The following is a 16,232-nucleotide window of genomic DNA, read 5'->3' on the forward strand; positions in this document are numbered from 1 at the left end:
AAAAAAAAAAAAAAAAAAAAAAAACCTTGGGAGAGTCAAACAACCCAGTTCTTACACTCACTATGTAACTGCAGTATGCAAGAGTGTAGGCTTCTCCCAGGAGGACAGCTACACAGACCAACAGAAGATGGTAGAGAATCCATGTATAGATCTACAGAAGGAGAAATAATTGATTTTTGACGAAGATACAAACCCAATCAGATAGTAAAAAAATTATTTTCAAACAAATTACATCAGAAAAAAACGGACATCTACAAGGCAGAAAATAAACTTCCATTTAAATTTCATACATTATACAGACATTGACTTAAGATACATCATAGATGTGAATGTAATTAGAATTTTCATACATTGATTGTTAAAATGTACACTCCATAAAATAGTTTGGCAATTTCTTACAAAGTATGCACTATTCATACCAGTACTGTAATTCTATTTCCACTATTTATCCTAGAAGAATAAAAGATGTGTACACAAAAGTCTGTACACAATTATTTATAGCAACTCTATTCTTAACTCCAAAAAAAAAGGAAAAACCTAAATATTCCTCAACAAGTGAATGGGTAAACAAACGCTGGTGTATCCACACAGCACCACCAAAAAGAACAAACTATTAATACTGCAAGGATATGGGTGAATTTTGGAGACACGATGCTGAGAGAAAGAAAAAGATCTCAGAAAAGAAAAAAAAAAATGATAAATCTCAAAAGAAAAAAAAATCTCAAAAAAGATTTTTCTCAAGAAAGAAAATCTCAAAAAAGAAAAAAAAAAGAATAAAAACCAAGTACCATATGGTTCCATATTAAGTCCATAAAAAGTAATATATGTTTTGAAAAGTTCCTCTTAAGTGAATGATCAAATCTGCAAATTTAAAAATTGCATATAATATGTAAAAAGCTGATCTTGAAAGGCTAAGGAAAAGCTGAAGTTGTGAATTCACACTTTTAATACAAGATTTCAACATTTTTTGGCACTGAGAATTGAACCTGGGACCTTGCACATGCTAGGCAAGTGTTCTACCACTGAACCCCTTTTTAGTCCTTATGGTTTTATTTTGAGAAGGATCTTGCTAAGTTGCCCATGCTAGCCTCGAATGGAATTGGGATCCTCCTGACTCAGTTTGCCAAAAAAAGCTGGGGCTATAGGAGTGTACCACCCGGATATCAATTTTAATACCCAAAATGAACTTTCTAGGAAAAAGGAATTTGATTGGCTGGGAAAGCTGAATGGCACAGCATCCAAGAACTTCTAAAAACCGAACATACATATAAGACTGAACACACATATAAAGACTACTTAGGGAGAAATATAATTTAGCTTAAAAGATAAGAAATTGAAAAATATTTTCCAGATTTTCTAAGCTAAGAAGTGTAGCAAAGAATCTTTTGAATGATTATAATAAATACAAAAAATACTCTTGGGCCAAGTATGGTGTGAATCCAGCACTCTGGGAGGCTGAGGGAAAGAAGTGGAAACTTAATGACTTGTGAGACCCTGTCCCACAACAAGAAATAGAAAACGTGTGGAGATACTGCTCAGTGAAGGCCCTGAGTTCAATGCCTAGTGCAAAAAGTAATTCATTATTGGTTCCTAATTTATTTTTGTTTTTGCATTGAGACAGGGGTTCACTCTATAGCCCAGGCTGGCCTTGACCCCACTGTACAGTATCATGGCCCCCGACTCATGATAATCCCCTTGTCTCAGACTCTCAAGATCTGGGACTACGAGTATGCACACCATACCCAGTTCATTGGCTCCGAGTTTAACCCAAGGTGAGAATGCCTGAAATAACAGCCTGTGTATCATGGAGAGCCAGGAAGTGAGCCTCAAATTTCCCCGCATAGGAAGACGCAAAATGACATAAGAAGGCAAAATAGTTCAGTAACTTACATTCACAACTTGTGAGATTTTCAGGATATTGTTACTATTAAAAGCCATTCTTTTTTTCCAAGCAAACATAAAGCAAAGTTAACAACACTAGTGGTTGTGGGTCCTTAAATCAAATAAAAATAAATTCCCAATTCTCCTATTCTAATAATATATGGTAAATTAGAATGACACCTCACTGGGAATTAGAACATACTAGCTTGGGTCGTAGGTTCTCCTGAGGAAGTACACTCTTTGTGTCTGATCTGTAATTTTCTCATATGTAAATGGAAATAATCATTGCTGCTTTGCCTGTGTCATGGAATTTTTATGAAAATCAAAGAGATAATAAATCTAAATTTTGAAAACTATAAATCACTATGTACGTAAGGTGTTATCATACTTTAATGGGTGCGAGTGAAAAGCTCCAAAGAAATATAAATTTTATTTGAATACATTTTATCGTGAACATTAGAGGTATTTGTGCTTTTGATTATCACCTTCCAATTCAACCAAAAAGCAATCTTTTGTGTGTGTGTGCTCAAATCTGTTTTTTTCTCATATACCCTCAAGCCTCCAATAGCACCTCTTCAAAAGTAATTAAAACTCCAAAATAAGAAGTAATTCCTGTAATGATAAATAGGTAATCTCTTCTCCCCAACACCTGACCTTGCAAGTAATTGTGAGTTACTGGATTATGCCCAGCAAATGCAAAATCGTTTACATTATATGTAAATAGGAACAGTAGGTGCGAGTAGCTTTCAGTGTGTATAGTTCTGAGTTTTTAAAAACTTTTTATAAAAAAGTGATTTGTATCAACACCTACTTGCCCTCAGGTAACTTCTTACACATCCATAGTGTATTACTGTGGTGATTAACTTTGATTATGTCAACTTGATTAGCTTGGTTGCCACCTATGGAACTGGTAAACCACCCTTCGGGGTGTATGTGGGTGGGTCATGGAGGTGTGATGGTTGATTCTGTATCTGATCCCAGTCCTCTTCCTTTCTGGCACTGTCTCCCTTGTCTGCTTCCTGGCCATCGTGAACTCAGCATTTTTGTTGCACTAAGATGGTTCTGCAGTGGAGCTGTCTGACCATGAACTGAACCCCCTGAAACCATAAGCCACATTAACTCTCTCCTCCTTTGCCCTGTGAGTCAGGTATTGCAACCCGGTAATGAGAAAACTGACTCACAATAGTACTAAAACCCAAGAATTTGGGAGTGTGGGAGTGCAGACTTGCAGTCAGCTACTCAGGAGGTGGAGGGTGAAGGATCATTTGAGTCCATGAAGTTGAGGCCTTCAACTTCAGGTGGGACAGCATAGAAAGACCCTGCAAGAAAACAAAATAAAACAAAACAAAAAAGCAAAACAAAACAAAACGCAGTGTTTGATATTGGCACAACTAGCCAGACTACAGCAGTAAGGCTAAAGATACATGACTGAGAAGTGATGGAGAATTAAAGGGAACTTAGAAGGAAGACGCAAGAACCTAGGAGTCAGATTCCATTATGCCCTCAGCAAGTGGAAGAAGTGGGGATGCAGTTTATAGAAGAGAGAAGGCACCGTTCACAGTAATGAAGGAAGGTGTGGTGGAGTCCAGAGAAATGTATTTCCTTCCAGTTCCCAGTGGCTGGAGATTTTCACAAAGAGGGAAGAGTAGTTAATATGCATGGTGTATTTGAGAGCAGTGAAACTGAACTGATTTTTGTGGAGATTTTTCTACCCGTGACTTACCTAATATTCACAGAGATTGTGCCCCTACTGAGGTGTCTCCATCCAGTGGAGTTCTGTCTGTACCAGGAGAGGCACCATGGTGGGCTACAGAAGGGGAAGGTATACTGGACGGAGAGGGAAAACTTTCATACCAAGAGCCAAGTCTTGAGAGGAAACAAATCCTAGTCCTTTGTGGCAGAGGTTGAAGTAAAATCCATGTTCCCAAACAGAGCCTTTCCTGTTTGTTAGCTGCTGAGGCCATACTTCATTATAACCTCTGTCAGGGCTCTTAAAGCAGACAAAACCAAATTCCTTTTAACAAAACACAACCAAAATGTACAAAAAAGCAAAATATTTTCCATAATCTGGTTCACCAGGATGATGAGGGGGAGGAGAAGGTAAAAGAATTAAGACAGTGTTCTACACGTGCATCCAACTCCTGCAGGTGAGGGTAATCATTATGTACTGTAAGCATGTACCAGTAAAAATTTTAAAATAACATAATTGGAGCTTAATTCTTATATTATTGTCTTTGGACTGAATCACTTACTCACCTGATAAAAAATTTCAGAATTCTTCTGCTCTTTTTAGAGCCATTCTCCACCAGAGCTGTGCAAAGGGTTGTAGAAAGATTAATTCATGTCTCTGCAGCACTTTGTGTGATCTTTCCATTTTGACCTTGCTTATATTTTCAGCAGCCATGTGTGGAACTGTGGCATTAGTCAATAACATAATCCAATCATCAATAAGATACAAACTTCTTGTTTATTAATACATGATTAAAAATGTATATAATAAAGAGATATCGACTGTAGCCGAGTGTGTGGATGACAAGAACAATTACAGTGCAGACTCCTAATCACTGTGTGAGCCACGCACCGTGGAAAGTCGATAGTCTGTTTGAAACGCACAAAGCATCCTTCTTTTCTCGTTGTCTTCTTCCTTGTTTATTTTTTAAAGTCCAGCACTGAGACTTGTTGCCTTGTGTTTTGAATCTGGGTTTAGTCCACTGGTGAAACCTTCACTGCACAGCCCAGTCTGTCCCCATGAGGCTCTGTGATAAGGAACACAGTCCTGCTCTCACCGAGCGGTGCTCACTGGCTTCCGTCGGAGTCTCCAGAGCAGAGCGATGTGGCTCTGAACCTCCTCTGATGACCAGTCATCAGGGAGCTGAGCCCTAAGGTGAAGCAGCAAGCTGCTGCTGGCTCATGCCCTCTCCTGCCTTCTCCTCTCACACACCTTTGAGGGGTTTTAGAGATAGGGTCTGCCCGGTGACCAGGGTCCTCAGGTTTCAGTGCATTTGCAAGAGCTAAGCAAAGAATCCTAGTGGCTACAGCCAGAAAGGATGGGCACTACATGGATCAAGGGTGGGTGGGAATTACGTCGCCGCAGATGAAAGGATGGGGAAGTTGTTTCAATTTCATTCACTCTTCCCAGCTGATTGTAAGCATGACTTCCCACTTTCCAACCTCTGCCCCTGCCAGCATAGAGACCAAGATTGGAAAGACGCAAACCAGAACTATCCCCCAGTCATAAACTGCTAACACCCACTTTGCAGAAGCCTTTGAAGGAAAGAATCCTCTTCGACGTGGCTTTGAACAAACCTGGACAGTGGCGAGGGCTTAGCAATATGGTTGATAAGGATGAACGTGGGGAATGAACTCTGGAGAATTAGCACTATGATTTGAGAGCCCAGGTGTTCTTTGCAGTTATTACTGAAAGCTCTCATACAAGGAAACAATTTCAGTCTATCCTGACCTGACAATTGGATGCACAGAAAGAAAGGGTGAAAGAAGAATGTAAAGGCATTTTTCTAAAGTCAACCATGGATAAGTTTCACATTTGTGTAATAATTAGGACACAGAGTGAGGAAGATAATCTCCTTGCTTTACACCAGGTGAGACTGCTTGTGTTATCTTTTTGCTAATATTAAATCATCCCTGTGGGTGGAATAAGTTCATTCATTCCTAAATAATTCTTTTGTAGCCATTAAGAAAGTCCTTCAAAAAAGAAGGTCCTGCTTCAGTTTGAATAGGAACAGGAAGACAGCCCATCCAGCAAGAGGTATCCAAGTCAGTGCTTTACACTCCCTGGAGATTTTACCAGGTTCAGGATATGGTGGTTCTTAAACTTGATTTTGATGTTATGTCAAGATTATGTCCACTTCCAATAGTTAGACTCACGTTTCCACAGTTCATGAAAGACTGGCATACAGAGCTAGAATAGCACTTCATTGCTGGGTGAATCCCAGCTCTCCCAGATACTTAGCTGTGTGACCACAGCCTGTTTTTCTGGGGATCAACCTGGGTTTTCTGCTGTGGTGGACAGGGCTTGGCCAGTAGAAAGGCATGTCTGCTAGGTGGCTTCCAAAAATAAATTAGCACACACTTCCCTTCCCTCCTTTCATCTGTGGCAACATGAATGTCTGCGAAGTGGGAACTTGCTTTGAAGAGCTTTATTTGGGGAGTGTAATATAAGGCTACATTGTACAATACAATGTCTGTTTCCTAGTCACAGACTCTTTTGTTGTTCCATATAATATAATGCTGAAATCCTCCAAAATATTTGTTTTCTGTCTTGGAAGTATTTCTCAGAGTTGATTTTCTTGTACTAATGTATGCTACTCATGGTGCTGTTTTAACAGATAGTGTTGTATTCACATTTCCTTATCATTAAGCTATAGAAATATAACATATTTGTGGAAAGATTTTGCTAAAGCAGAAAGACCTAGGGCCTAAAACTGGAATACGCTACCAGAACCTTTTAACACTATGGCAAATCATTCCCTTTTAGAAATTGTTAATTGACAGACTTTATTTATGCAGCAGTCAGGTTCCCAGCAGGAATTTTAGTTTCCATATGCCAACACATTCCCACCATCCACATCCTCCACCTAATGGTCCATGTGGTATGATCCGCGAACCTAAATCGACACATCATAATCACACAAAGTCCACGTTCTACATTAGGGCTCACCCCTGTGTTGGACAGTTGGGCTTGCCATATGCACAACATTTAGTCACTACCCTGGCATTACGCAGAATACTTTCACTTCCTTCAAAGCAGCCCATCATCCATCCCTAACTCCTGGCAACCACTGATCATTTTATAGTCTCTACTTCCAGAATGTCTTAAAATCAGAATATAAGACCTTTCAGATTGACATCTTTCATTTGGAAATATGTAGTTAAATTCCCTCTATCCTTTCTCATGGCTTGATAGTTGATTTTTTTTGTAGCATTCAGTAATAATTTCTTTGTCTAGATGTACCACATTTTATCCATTTACCTACTGAAAGGTTTCCTGGTTGCTTTCAATTTGTGCAAATCTAAAACAAAGCTACTTACCTACTGTGAATTGCACTGCTATATAAATGAGTACCCACGTATCACTTGCAGAAGGTTCTTGATTGTTTCAGGAATATGCCCAGGAGTGGTAGAGTTGGGCCAGCTTGTAGTATTTTAACGAATTAGCACAAGCACTATATGTTGTCTGGGTGAAAGTAGTGCTTAGACTAAAGCGTTGCCCCTTTGTGTCCATGGAGAGACACAACACGTGACTTGCTCTTGGCCAGTAGGGATTTTTTAAAGTAGGATTTTTGGTTTGACTAGCGAGCAAAGTTATAAACACCAAGCAGATTTTTTTTTTCTAACTTTGCTACTTGAATAGTGGGAAGCTCAAGTTAGGAGTCATTCAACAACAGAGGTACCATGTATACTCTAGATATTAAACCTCTCTCAGAAGAATAGCTAGCAAATATTCTCTGTCATTTGGTGGGTTGTTCCTTCCCTCTGCTTAGATGCCTACAAAGAGATGAATGGATAAAGAAACTGGGGTACATAGACACAGTGGAATATTACTCAGACACAGAGAAGAATGCAATCACGTGACTTGCGGGGAAATGCAAGGAACTAGAAACAACCATGTGGATGAAATTGGCCAGATTCAGAGGGCGAAGTAGCACATGTTTTCTCATAGATGATGTTATGGTTCATATATTGTGTCAACTTGGGGAGTCTAGAGGTTTGGCTAAGTGACTCAGCAGGAAGTCAGGGTGCTTACTTTGTATACACCTGAGCCTGTGGAAGAGGAGGGCATGGAGATTATGTGAGAGCTACACGCCCCTTAGGTGGGGGTAGCCTGTTTACAAGTAAGGCAGGGAAAGAGGCTGCTTGCCGCCATTCCTCCGGTTTGCTCTGGCTGCTTTGCTGTTCGGCTGCCATTCCCCCTTTGCTCTTGTTGCTTTGCTATCTTCTGCCTGGGAGCCAGCCAAATATGGATTGAAACCTCCACAAACTGTAAGCTAAATAAATCTTTCCTTTCTTCATTTTGGGCATTGGGTAGTTTGACTCAGCAAAGAGAGAAAAGTAACCAAGACAGATGAGTGTGTCAGTCACTTTCTTTTTGCTAGGACTCAGTACCCACACCAACAAATTTAAGAAGCGCAAGTTCATTTTGACTCAAGTCTTAGCAGTTTTGTGATTGGCGGCTCCAGGTAGAAGCAGCATGCTAGAAAGTTCTGGTGGGAGAAAGCACCTCCCCTCATGACAGCCAGGAAGAAGAGAGCAAAGCATGGAACCAGGGAGGAAGATAAATCCTTCCAGGTCATGTCTCCAGGGATGCAATACTTCCAGCCCAACCCCACCTCCTGACACCAAGGCAGCTGTAGCAACCCCGTAATGCAGTCACCTTCCGTAAATCCCACCAGTGAGCACATGAGGCTTTGGGAGGACACCTAGATATAAACCATAACAATGAGAGAACTAAAACATACATATAAACATACATGCATGCATGCATGCATGCAAGCATACATACATACAATAAAGGAGTGAGGACAAGAAACCAAGAAGTAGGTTTCTGGAGAGGCCAAAGGACAATGAAAAGAAGGAGAAAGCTGGGGGTGGGGCAAAGGATTGAAGTTGATTCAGATATATTAAACACACTGCTACTGTCCCCAAATAACTCTCATCATCATCATTAACATGCACTAATAAAGTGTTTAAAAAAAGAATAAAGCTGCTACAAATATCCACGTGCAGATGTTGATGTGGACATAAATGCTCAGTTTATTTCAGTAAAAATCAGAGGCATGACTGCTGGATTGTTCATTGAGAGAGAATAATTTTAATTTTTAAGAAATTCAGATTCTATCTTCCAGAATAACTGCATCATATTTCATCTTCACAATCAGTGAGTGAGAATTCCTTTTGCTCCTCAACCTCACCTGAAATTGGTGTTACCAGTGTTTCAATTTTGTTCATTCTTATAGTATACCTGGAATAAGCACCCCTTGGTGGTGATATATTTTTATACACTATTGGATTCCATTGGCTATTTGTTAATATTTTTTCAAGGATTTTTGCACCTGTGTTCAAAAAAGTTATTGGTGTATAGTTTAGTTTTTGTATGATGTCTATTTGGTTCTGATATTATTGTAATTCTGGCTTCATAAAATGAAGCAGGAAATATTCTCTTTGCTACTTATCTTGTGACAGAGACTTACAAAATTGGTATAAATGTCACTTATATCCTTCCTTAAACCCATGAACTCATATGAGAATGATGTTTTCTATTTTGGAAGGTTAATAACTGATTGAATTTCTTTAACAGATATAAGCATATTCAAATTGTCTATTTATATTTGTGTTTTGTCACATTTTGTCTCTCATGAAATTGGTTCATTATTCTAAATTATCAGATTTGTTGTAATCAATTTCATGATGTTTCATCATTTCAATGTGCAGGAGCTGTACAGTGAAGTCTCCTCTTTCTTTATTGATATTAGTAATTTGTTTCCTCTCTTCTGCTCCACAGGCCTAGGTGCAATCAACATTATAGAACTTTCCAAAGAACAAGCTTTTGGTTCTGTTGATTTTATTTATTGATTTTCCATTTTCAATTTTGTTGGTTTCTGCTCCAATTTCTATTATCTATATTTTTCTGGTTATTTTGGATTTAATTTGTTTTTCCTATTCTAGTTTCCAAAATTAGAGGCTTAGATTATTGACTTTAGATACTCCTTTTTTTCTTAATACATGCAGCAGATACCTCTTTTGTAATGTATGCCTTGATGTCATAAGTTTTTCTCTAATCATGCTTTCACTGTACTCCACAAATATACAGTATATTTTCATTATTATTTAGTTCAAAATGTCATTCTTGGAACTTCTCACTTCACCCTGTTTAACTTAGAGGTCTGTTATTTTATCTCCAAGCACTTGGGTTTTTCCAGTTATCTTTGTTACTGACTTGTAGCTTAAATGCAATGTGATCTGAGTGCAGACATTGTATAATCGCTACCCTTTTAAATTTTTGAAGTGTCGCTTCTGGCCCAGAGTGTGGCCTGTTTTGGTGAAGTTGGGGGAAGCAGCCCATTGAGGTCGATTATGTCTCGTTCACTGGGGATGCCACTGAGTCCTTACTGCTGTTCTGCCTTTCAATAACCCATTTCTGCTATATCAGTATTAAAGTTTCCAAGCATAATAGTAGATTGATAAATTTCTTCTTTCAGTTCTATCAGTTTTTCCTTTAAATATTTTGATCCGCTGTTGTTACATGCATACACATTAAGGATTGTTATGCCGTTCTTAGATTTATTAGCTTTTTATCGTTATGTGAGGCTTCTGGCTATTTCTGTTAACTTTCCCTGCTTTGAAGTCAGTGCTGTCTGAAATTAACATACTTATGCCCACTTCCTTTTCACTGGTGTCAACACAGTGAGTATTTTTCTACTCCTTGACTTATTTATCTATGGGTGCCTTTATGTTTAAAATGAGTTTCAAGTAACCGGACAGCACATAGTTGGCTCTTGTCTTTTGATTCATTCTGACAATCTTTATCTTTTAATGGGTGGATTTAGACCATCAATGTTCTGTTGATTATTGATATACTTCGACTTGTATCCATCATATTTGTCACTGTTTTCTATGTACTTCCTTAATCTTTGTTTCTGTCTTTTCCTTCCACTCCATTTTGCTTTTTATAGGTTTGTTTACTTGTTTTGTTTTATTTTTGCAGTGTTGTGTGCTAGGGAATTGTTCTACCACTAGTTACACCCCTAGACCTCCCTTTGGGGTTTAATTGAAAATATTAAGTAATACTATCTTGTCTCATTTCCTAGCATGCCTGCTATACTGTTTTTTTAAAAAATTGTTTTTTAGTAGCTGTTCTAGAGTTGGCAATATTTACATATTTACAACTAATTCAAGTCCACTAACATATTTACATCTAATTCAAGTCAATACTTACAACTAAGTCAAGTCCACTTCTTTGTTTTGCTTTTTTGTTTGTTTGTGTTTGATTTTTCCGGTACCAGGAATTGAACTCACAACCTTGCACTTGCCAGGCAGGCACTGTGCCCCTGAGCTAAATCCCCAGCCCCGAGTCCACTTCTAAATAACATATTTCACAGTTAATGTGAGTTTTTTTATATCAACAAAATATTCCTAATCCCTCCCTTCTATCCTTAGAATGAATGTTGCCATTCATTCTCAAATATATAAGTATATAAGAGCACGTAAATATATACCAATAATCAAATATATTGTTGTGATTATTTGAACAAAATGTCTGGCTAATTAAGAATAAGATAAATTTTATTTTATTTTATTTATTTTATTTTATTTTTTTGTTTTCCCTCTTGGATATTTTTCCTGTCTTTATGTAGATCCAAGATTTTTACCTATATCATTTTCCTTTTTCTTTTTTTGGTTTTTTGGTTTTGGTTTTCTCTGGTACTGGGAATCGAACTCACAACCTCGCACTTGCCAGGCAGGCGCTGTGCCGCTGAGCTAAATCCCCAGCCCTTTCCTTCTTTCTGAAGAACTTTTACATGTCTTGTGCAACAAATCTGATATCATATTCCCTCAATTTTTGTTTTTTTGAGAAAATATTTCTCTTTCATTGTGAAGAATAATTTTATAAGGTACAGAATTATAGGCTGGTGGGTATTTTCTCTCTCAACAGTAAATATTTTATCAACTCTCTTCTTGCTGGCATGGATCTTGAAGATAATTGGGTGTAATTCTTACCTTCGGTCCTCCATAGGGAAGATTTATTTCCCCTCTGGCTTCTTTAAAGATTTTTTTCTTTGCCTTTGATTTCCTTAAAATTTGAACACCAGATGCCTAGGCACAGTTCTGTGGGCCTTTGTCCTGCTTGGAGCTCTCTCAGCTTCCTGAACCTGTAATTTGGTGTCTGATACAACATGAAAACATTTTCAGTCACTACTGCTCCAAAAGTGCTTCTGTTGCTTTCTCTTTCCTTCTTCTTTTTTGTTTCCATAATGTGCGTGTGTAACCCCTGCGGTTGTTCCGCTGCTCTTGGCTGTTCCATTGCATATCCTTTCCAGTCTTTTTCCGCTTACATCTAAACTTTGGGAGGTCAAGTTCAGAGAGTCTTTCCTCAGCCCGGTCCAGTCCACCAACGGGCTCACTGAAGGCAGTCTCCACTGCGGCTACCCTGCTTTTAATCTCTAGCATTCCATGTTTACTGTTTCTTAGAATTTTCATATCTTTATTTGCATCATCATGTCTGTTCTTGCACGTTGTCTAATTTTTCCACTGAAGCTCTTAGCACACTGATCTTATGGCTCTGGGAATTCCAACATTCCTGCCCGCCTGCCTGTCTGTTTCTGATGTTTGTTCCAATGTCTTTGTGTTTTAGTGCAGTCTGAAATGTTTTACTGAAAGGTGGGCGGGGTACACTGGGTAAAAGGACAGGAAGCAGACAGACTTTTAGACTCTATGGTCCTGTGGTTGGGGAGGGGATGTTCTGTGGTCCTTTCGCCCGGGGCCGTCTCGGAGAACCTGTGTCCCTGGCTGTGAACAGGGCACGTGCTTCTCAGACCAATGTCTCCCTTCAGGGGAGGCAGGACAGCCACAGGGAGTCAGAGCTGAGATTTCCCTTCCCTCATTTAGAAGGCTAGAGGGCATCAGAGTTGGGATTTTCCTTCCCTCAGGTAGATTAGGCTCTGATAAATCTCCAGTGAGACTCTGAAAGCATCATTTCTTCTGAGGGTTGGGCTTGTTAAGAAAGCTTAAGATGCTCCGGCATGTTTCAGAATAGTTTCTTTCCCCTTGTTTTTACCAGAAACACCCAGGGGTTTTGTCAGACAGGTACTGTGGGAACCTGGTGGAGCTCTTGGAGGAGAAATACGCACAGGGCCAGCCCACGAGTGGGTTCCCCCTCGTGGAGTGAACTCAGACGTGTCCATACCGCGTGTCCAGCAATTTCTCAAGTATAGTTTGGGTTTTTCCTGCCCTGGCACTGGTTCCCACAGATTTCTACTCCTGGGTTTCTTCTCTGGTAAACTGTGACTCTTCAGAACCATCTCTCCAGTTTGGAGAGCAGTGGTTTGCCCTGTGAACTCATTTCTCTGCCAGATTGAAGAACAGTTGCTGATTTTTCAGGTTGTTCAGTTTTTTGACCTGATCGCATAAAATGATGATTTTTAGGCCCCTTTTGAATTGACATTAGCTCATACTTAGTGGAAATGAATATAAATAAATGACCATAGAATTAAGTACTGACATAACAGGGCTTCTTTCTGCTTTTTTATTTGGTGAAGGAAGTTTTACCCAATACAGTAGGTTATGGTTTAAGTTTGTTTGCTATCATATTTCAAAGAGCCTATGATATGACCTATGACAAAGAAAGTCTTTGAGGGAGAAACAAAATAATTCTGTAAATATAATCAAGAGATAAGTAGATAAAAAATTAAGTAATTTTCCCAGATTTCCCCCATATCCTCAGTCTACAGATAACATTAATACAACTAGAAATGTTTAATATTAAAATGCTATTTAAAAGCAAGCAAATTCTTTACTTTAAAGATAAAGTGAGTTCATGCTGAAGCAGTAGCACCCTTGATGCAGGAGTTTTAAATGCTAGGTAGCACCAAGGTGAACACAGATTCTACATTATGCCTGAGCTCTCCTCCAGCCTTCTTTGATGATTCCTTGCTTCTTGTCCTGTTCTCTGATAAATCTTGCCAGAGAGATTTCACTTTGGCTGCAGGCATGCTCTGTCTTCCCCTCTCTCTCTTTTGCATTAAATGCTGCAAATAATGTATACACTTAAAAATAAAGCTTTTCTTTCATTGGTGTAGATGCATCCACACTACTGGTGGGCCCTGCTGGGACATGGCTATACCAGCTGGTCAGAGTTTCGGGGATATCATAGGTGGCTCTAGAATATAGACTTACTTAACTACTATATCAATTCTGAGCAGTGTTCTAATCTAAACAACTAAACTAACTGGCCTTAATAATAGGGTGTTCTGATTATCATTAAAATAGCAAAGCTGGTAAATTTTTCTATCGCATAACATCAAGCAGTTGCTTTCACTTACATCCATATTATCCTGAGCTGCTATTTTACAGCTGAAGAGTTTCTTAAAAGTAGAATACCTTTGGCTCAGCGGAGGGCAGGAGGAAGTTATGCAATTATGTGATACATGCAATGGAGAGGACACTGCTGAGTGGCAGAGATCTTAGCAAATTCTTGGTTAGGTGCGATCGCTGCACTGGAAATATTTGCAAACATCTGGAAGCAGGACGTAAACATAGATTATCCTTTAGACCCATGCATATTTATGTGTTGCTGTGCGTGTACACTTGTACAATCGTGTGTATTAATGTCATATATGATAGAAAGTAATGGTACCGTTTTACTGTTGCTGTCATTTTATTGTTTCCTAAATAATTCTCTCATGACTTAAAAAATGGAAGAAAAGTCCCTTAGATCTCTGGGAAATATATTTGTTGGTCATCACAATTTCTAATAAAGATTGCTTGGTTTTGTTTGTGTGCATGTGTACAATTTGTTATTTCATTCTGAAATTGGATTTGGTTGAAAGTCTGTGCATGATTCAAATTACCCTCAAATGAGTCTATAAAACACTTGACTTTGCCCCAAAATGAGACAATTCGCAAAAATGTACTTATGTTCAGTCTCTCAGTTTGGGGAGTCTTATGCTTCCAGACACTCCAACATTAAAATGTACACTTTTCTTTTTTTTGAAAGAAAAACAGCCCAAAGGACCAAACAGAATCAGACAAAACAAGGCAGTGTCCTTCTGACTTCAACTTGACAGTGTAGATTCTTTCAGCTGGAACTCAGGGAGGATAGATGCATGAAATGTAGCTGAGGTCAGATTCAATGCAGACAATCGCTTTGGAAATCAGACAGTAGCTCTTGTATGCAGCTGACGGAAACATCTTCCACCTCTGTTGCTTTGCTCTCAGACACCATCAATCCTCTTAGCTGCTTCGATTCCAAAGTTTTATCTCCATTAAGTAGCAGGAAACGAAGAACAACGCCTTAAAGAAGCATTCCTAATGAAAGTTTCTCTGCAGAACCAGTAAGCAAATCAGCAGATGACAACACCTTTTTCTGCTGAATACAGTTGAACCACCAAGACCCCTTTCTCTGGATAATTATTTTATCATACTTTATACACTGCTAATCCACGTAACCAGGGAGGGTAACTACTTCCAATACTCTTCAAAAGAAACAGCTTGTTATAGGCCAGTTGGGGACTGAAGGCCTGAAAGACGAAGAACCATTTGTGCATCCTTCAAGTCTAGATGGTTTCCTCTAAGCCACTCACCTACTTCCTTTGAGAAAGACAAAAGGGGAAGAAAAGATGAATGCTCCCAGGAATTGATGATATAGCACCGTGCAGCTGCTAATGCATATGGATGTGTCATGCAAATGTCCCCAGCAGAAACACTTCTTTAGTTCCAACCTGCAACCACATTCAGCAATAAAAGAGTTTCCAAATCAAACTGCTGACTCTTTCCTTTTCCTTATCAAAACACCCTAGCACACATCTTCCCAGGCAGAGTAAATCAAAGGAAGAGCCAGCTGGAGTTACCAACTCTTGTTTTCCCCTGGATATCAGGTGTGTGATTCAGTTTTGCAGATTAATTTGTGGGCGGAAGTAAGTAGCTGAGGTCCACTAAAACCCCACAGAAAGCTGCCCTACCACGCCATGCTGAGGCCCTGCTGACTTCCCAGAGGCCTTGGCTTTGCAGAGGGCCATTGTCAGTTTCTGACTGACTGGCTTCCCCCTGTCTAAAGATGTGCTTTGATTACATCTTTATCTGAATATAGAAAAGACCTGGAGGAGATGAGAGGAATACTGAATAATAGAACTTTGTTTTTTTTAGATAGGAAGGGTGTGTGTGTGTGTGTGTGTGTGTGTGTGTGTGTGTGTGAGAAAGAGAGAGAGAGAGAGAGAGAGAGAGAGGGAGAGGGAGAAAGCAGCAATAACTTGGGACCAATCTTGTCTTCTTAAATTTTGCAGAGCATCGCCTTAGAGCATATAGTTGTATACTTGTATACTCGTGCAGTTGTACATTTGTTGTGGCGTGTCCTTCTCTCGTCTCGCGCTTTTGCGTATTTATTGAAAAGTTCTGTATTGGGGATGAAAAGTGTCAAACAGGAAACTTCAGCAGTTACCTAGAGGGGACGTTAAGCGGTAGCTGGGGAGTGATTCGCTCCGGCTTCTTTACGACCGCGAGCAGGCACGGCGCGCTGACATTCTTTTATAGGCTTGTCTGCGGAAGCCAAGCACTTAGGAGAGCAGGACGGTTGAGATTAGACGCGGAAAGAGAAAGTGAGTGCGCACCTGGGGATTAAC

This window comes from Chinchilla lanigera, unplaced genomic scaffold (assembly GCF_000276665.1).
Source record: "Chinchilla lanigera isolate Chin_1 unplaced genomic scaffold, ChiLan1.0 scaffold00005, whole genome shotgun sequence".
NCBI lineage: Eukaryota > Metazoa > Chordata > Mammalia > Rodentia > Chinchillidae > Chinchilla > Chinchilla lanigera.